General features: G+C 48.3%; 1 long non-coding RNA gene across 1 annotated transcript; it reads left to right on the forward strand.

Moving 5' to 3' along the window:
- Positions 1 to 5,103: 5,103 nt before the first annotated feature.
- Positions 5,104 to 5,789, forward strand: LOC135374042 (uncharacterized). Its single transcript, XR_010416730.1, has 3 exons — positions 5,104 to 5,335; positions 5,452 to 5,590; positions 5,674 to 5,789. It is a non-coding gene; the product is annotated as an uncharacterized LOC135374042 (long non-coding RNA).
- Positions 5,790 to 6,337: the final 548 nt, after the last annotated feature.

Below are 6,337 nucleotides of genomic sequence, written 5' to 3' on the forward strand. Positions count from 1 at the left end.
AAGCATGGGAGTCGCTGCGGATGCTAGCTGCTGCGCACGGGTGAGGTGGAGAGTCCCGTTCCGATGAGCTTCCGGGTTGACATCTAGCACCCCACAAAGAGGACAGAGGCGGCTCCTCTCTTCCCTGCTATAGGTGGCCGACGGCTCTGTTGGGTGTCTATCCTGGAGCGTGAGCCCTTGGAACGGTTCGGAAACCTGGGCAACTGGTCCCCTCGAAGAGGTCGGGCCTGGTCGCGCCAGCGTCCGCGGGATACGAAGGAGATACTGGTGTCCCCTTGCAGAACCGTCCAGGTCGCAACGTGACAGGTAGGGCGGTTGCAAGGCGTCGTAGCCCGTGGCTCGGCTACGTTGGTCTCGTGGAGTGCGAGACCTCGTTCGGGGCCTCCATCAGAAAAAAACGAAAAACGTCCCCTCGGTCCCTTACGTGGGCGAAGGGTATAGCGGATAACCCCCGGAACCCCGGGCAATAGTCTCTTGGGGGGATGGTTGACCGGCCCTAGGTGGACTTGAGGGATTGAGGGAGGGAGGGCTAGCGATGCTAGATCGTGGTCCTCCTCTCACCTACCGTTGTCCGAGATGCGCTGGCTGAATGTCTTGACGTCTTGTACGTGGACGGGGCCGGTTTCCTCGTTGTCACTGCAATGCTCGAGCCTGTAAGTGACCGGAGTTAGCTGCGCGCTTACCCGATAAGGACCGTCCCATCGATCAGCGAGGGAGGCAGCGAAGCCCTTCGCTGCAACGCTCAGGGGATGTGTTCGCCTTAGAACTAGGTCTCCAACGAGGTAAATGACCAGGCGTCGACATTTGTTGTACTGGAGAGACTGCTCTAGTCAAGACTGAAGACCCTCGCGTGCCAAACGAATGGCAGTCGAAATTCTACTGCGAAGATCATTAGCATACTTTGCGTACGAACGACTAGAGTTTGCGTGCCGTGTTCGCAACGTGTTTTAGAGGGGGAACACAATTTCCCGACCGAAATTCAAATAAGCCGGGCTAAATCCTGTCGACCTATGTTCCGTCGTACGAGTGGCAAAGTCAAGCTCCGTAAGACGGGCGTCCCAATCTTTATGCCTTTCGGTAAAGGATACCAACATCATCTTGATGTTGCGAGTAATTCGCTCAGTTATGTTCGCCTGAGCGTGGTACGGGGACGTCTTTACGTGACGAATGCTCAACGCAGAGCAGCTATCGACAAGCACCTTACTTATAACCCTGTTGAAAAAAAAAACATACAGCCATCTGTATGAGCAATCACATGCGGCTCGTATATGTGTTTATTGTATGAGCAATCATATGGGCTTCAATTAGCATTTATGAGCTATATAAGCTTGTATGAGCTATATGAGCACTCTCATACAGCCTATGACCAATATGAGCATTCTCATACAGCGTATTCATGTACATGAATGCACATGAACCGTCTGAGCAAACGTGCAACATGGCGTGATTAAGCTTAAATGACAACACGTGATTACGAAATACCGGTTTATTCAGGTATTGGCGCGACGTAGGTCCGCCAGAAAGCTTGCCAAATGCTTTTGGATGAGCTTTTTCCGTTTCTGTACAGGCACCTTTTATGTCTATAGTTTACCTTTTTCTGCATATTTGACGAAGGTATCTGTTGAAAAGAAAGAGCAAAATTAGAACCGCGCTAAATTTCTGCGCCTAGAAGTGTTCCAGTTCCCATAACTTATACAACCGTATGGGTTCATGGTGAAATGGACATGACTGGGGCCTGTTTCTCATCCCAACGCGTAGATCACACCTTCCAAGCATGAACGCGGTTCTGAAACATCTGAGTATGTTTGCATTGTGCTTGCAAAAGTGAGTGCATGTACTTGTTCGCTGCAGCAACGGGTTACTGACAGAGTGTTTGAGGCTTGCTTCACTTTGGGGCATCCAAATACACATTTTTTTGCATGCTAACGTGCGATTTCGGTATGCCCTGGTGCACGACTTTATTTTAAACACTCTATACACACATGCAAAGGCTATCAGCGAACGCTTTCCACAAAAAGTCACAAAAAGCGCGAATATGGTAGTGGCAGACAGCTAACCCGACAGACATAACGAGCGATAACAGAAAAACGGGACTGCAACGTACCTGTATGTAGCTGTAATGCACACACACCTGCCACGGCTTCTGTAAGTTGATTCTAAGGTACACACACGAAACATCTTCAGTAATCATTGAAACGGCACAAAGACACTGTCACAGCATGGAGACGACGACGAAAATATGAGTCCCGCGCAGAGCGGAGCGAAATACGTCCAGACGGCTCCGAGAAGCAGGGTAGAATAAGCAAGTAAGCGTCCAAGCACTGAGATGGCACTCGCAACGGCTTGGGTGAGAATCCAGGAGCCAAATAGAATGTTGTAGGACACGGAACGGGAAACATGCACCTAAAATTTGAACAGAATCGGACGAAGGGGAACGGAGCTCCGACCGTTACTGCCCACCGACTTTGACGAGCGTCTCTTGAAAGGCCATCACCAGTCGCTGTGGCGCCAGCACTTCTAGGTGAATAACTGGTTAACTAAACGATCAGCCTTCCTCATACTGCTCATACTGCTCATATCTTCCTCATACTGCTCGAAATGCCGAAATGCAGCTCATACTGCGCATAACGTTGCTCATACTGATCATTGCTTTTGTCGTATTGCTTATATCTGCGCACATAGCGCGTCGTTGGCCTTGCTGTGCGGCTCATAACTTTGTTCATACTGCTCATAACGTTGGCACACTGCCCATAGCGTTGCTCATACTGCTCATTGCCTTTCTCATATTGCTCATTTCTTTACACATATTGCTCATTTCTTTACACATAGAAAGTTATATGAGTTTTTTCAACTGATTCAGGTTGAAGAAGTGCAGTCTCTTGCACGAAAGTTCTTGTTCAAATAAATCTTAGTTGCTCCTAACCGTTTTTCATGTTACCTGTGTGATTCCCTCTTCGCGGGCTCCTTGACAGTGTTTCTCTTTGTTTTTTGTTTCCCTTTCCGACGTTTTTTCAACAGGGAAAGTACGAGGCGTTATCCGTGATGAGCTGGTCCGGGAATCCAAACCGGAAAAAGACGTCCAGCAGTCTGTCCCAGATCCGAGCGGACACCAACTTCCGCGGGTATAGCTCAACCAACTTCGTGAAGTGAACTGTAACAACTAACAGATACTGGTTACCATGGGGACTTCTGGGATAAGGACCCATTACGTCACATGCGACTATCTGCCAAGGTTTCTGGCTAACGACCATTTGCAGCAAGCCTGGAGGCTGCCCTCCACGCGGCATAAACTTCTGACATATCGGTCAGCTGCGTGTATACCGCAAAACATCCTGTCTCGTGCCGGGCCAAGTCGGGATACGACACAACTTAGAATAAGTCTTGCTGCCGCGGCCGTGACCCTACAATGCTCAGGATGTCCCCACAGTGTCATCGTGTCCTCGTCCTTCGATGTGTATCCCCAAGAAGTCCTGAGGACAACACCTGCGGACTGTCCGTGAAGAGTCATTCAGGCACGTCCTGTGCCCGTCCCTGTGGGTAGCTAGGAGGACGAGAACTATTATATTTTTTAGTTTACCTGCTCAGGCTCCCTAAGCACATTTGTTTTGTTTTTGGGCCGATCCTCGGACCTGGCAGACCTTTTCTCACATATAGGGTGGTCCAGCGTAAAATTCCCTGCCGCCAAAAGGAATGACTGTCTATGATACATGAAGGATTTCACCTGGAAAGAACAAAATGCGCGATTCTGTGGCACTTGTTTTGACTTTCAAAGGTTCTACCTGAATGTCTCAAACCAAAGGAAGTAAGAAACATAGACATTGGAATGAAGCAGAGCTAATACTTCAATCAATTTTTCGCTTTGGGTATTGTTCTCTGCGTAATCGAAAGAAATATGGACAGCTCACCCTTCGTTTTGCGTAACAGTCGAGCAGGATTCTCGAATTTACGGAGGGTCACGTTATAAGCAACAAACAGTATCTGGTGGGCTTCGGGAGAGAATTTTTGTCTTTGTCTTTGAACGCGCGGCCGATAACAAGGTCGTCGGGGCAGTACCGCTTGCGGTGCTGTTCCGGGAAGATCTTTTCCTGATCTTTCGGAGTTGGTTACGGAGTGGGCAAGCTTAAACTTATCCCACCCTACAGTTGGCAGTACGAGGATTTCTCAGACTTGGTGTCCTTGACAAGATTCTGTTTCTCAGTGGAACAATAAAAATGCTGCCTTACCCTTGGTGTCATTGCAATTTGATGTAACTTCTGTAAGCACTTGGCGGATGTGCGTGCCAGAAATACCAAAATAATCCAGGTAACGCGTGGTGCGCTAGTATACGTTGATGCATTCCTTCCCCCGAAACGACGACACAGAGAGGTCCAGCAACTGGATTTTAATGAAAGTCGTAATCCCTGGCAGACATGACGATGGACCAGACCAGTCAAGAGAGAGAGCATCAGCTCCCGTGCTGCCCGGTTTTGTTCGTTTCGTGCACGAGCCGCCCGCGTTTTCCCGCGCCCGACGATGCCTGTGATGATGGCAGTAGAGCGGGACCGACGGTAGCGACACAGTCGTGACAACGTCTAAAAATGGGTTAACTTGAGACTTTAGGGGTACCGATAAATTTAGACGTGTACAAGCTGTCCATAGCGCTATACATTATTTAGACGTCTAAGAAGGGGCGGTCATGAGACATAGCTGAGATATTTCGCAGTAGACGTCTAAGAGCATGTCACACGTTGACCACATTTAGACCTGCATCACAAATTCATGCAACCATTTTTACTGGAGCTATAACACAACGTTGCCTCTGTGTTCTGCGAAATATTATCAAAGTATACTTTGTTCTTGCTGCTGTCATGACAGAGTGACTAGAAACCGTGTGTCTTGCAACCGTGAGGCTCAACGTGATTAGATTCAACTGTTATTGGCACGTACTGACCCTATGAACAACCTAGTCTGAATAAAGTTTCAAGCAGGCAAAAGAAAATGTGACTGCGGAAGAGTGCTGCAATGAGACGAAATAATACAGCGCGAGGCGCAAAGACGCCCTCGGGCGCCAGTTTGGAAACGGCATCGGCAGAGGGCGGCGCCGCGAACGGTCGGCGTTCAAACTTGTTCGCTCAGTTGCTCGAGCTGACGCTCGCTACTGTAGTGTTTCGAAGTTTAGTAAGTTTATTTCTTGTCCAGCGTCGTGCGTATGTTTTCTTGCAATCTGTCGGTCAACTGGACAGGTCCGGCATCCTGTCCAATACGCAATGAGCGATATCGTTAAGCGTAACAACGAGGGCTGCTGTAGCGGGGAGGCAACGTCCCTTATTTGTTCTCTGTACTTCAGGTTTCAGGGGTGAGTTTGCTTTCTTTCTTGTCCTCTGCTTTCAGATTTGTGCCTGCTTGTGTTCACAATCGCATGCGATAGAGCTCTGGAGCACAGCAGCTGAATATGGTTTTCTTTCTCTGTAGAATGATGTTGCGAATGAGTGACGAGCACAATGGAGATGTGGGACTGACCTAAATGTGTTAACAAGATTGTCGTTTGGTTGCGGTCGATGCTGTCTGTTCAGTGTACTGGCGACGAACAATATGGAGATATGGGACTGACGTATGTGTGTGTTAAGATTCAATCGTTTGGATACGTTGTTGGCTCGGGTACCTCTTGGATTTACGTCTTTATTATCTTTATAGGTGCTGGCAGAGTCATGGAATGAAGGTCACGATTACTACGCCTGGCCTGTAAGCCATTTGTTGGCACTTCAGCTGGGCTGGAGCTACGATCACATTTTAGGTAAACGAAAACAGTTACCTTTCAGATTTGTTGTCCCCTTGTGTTCTATGTACTCGCTGATCTGACGCTGTCTGCTCTCACTACTCTGTGCTGTTGCCACTAATCTGTGCTGACTGTGTTGCAGTGAAATATGGGGGCAGTGACCATTTTGCCACGGGCAGCATGTTTATGATAGTTGCATTTTTTAAAACAGTGCGTACGTTGAGAAGTTCTTTCGTTTGATATCTGGCTGTCAAAAGCCGCACACATTATGCTGACGCGGGTACCTCATGGTTTCATGTATTTCATAGGTGCTTCCAGGCTCATGGATTGGAGGTGACGAATACAACGCCTGTCCTGTGGGTCATTTGTTGGCACTTCGGCTTAGCTGCAGCTACGATCCAATTTCAGTTAAACAAAAACTATTACCTTTTCTAATCTGACTGTGCTGTTGTTCAATATCGCTGGATTTCTAAGAGTTCGCTAATCTGATGCTCGTGTGAGTCTCTTGTAAATACTTTGTTGCCAAATAGCTTCAGTTGCAGTTGGATTGTCTGAACTGCGTCTGATTCATGTCATTGATGC

This window comes from Ornithodoros turicata, unplaced genomic scaffold (genome assembly GCF_037126465.1).
Source record: "Ornithodoros turicata isolate Travis unplaced genomic scaffold, ASM3712646v1 Chromosome41, whole genome shotgun sequence".
Taxonomy (NCBI): domain Eukaryota; kingdom Metazoa; phylum Arthropoda; class Arachnida; order Ixodida; family Argasidae; genus Ornithodoros; species Ornithodoros turicata.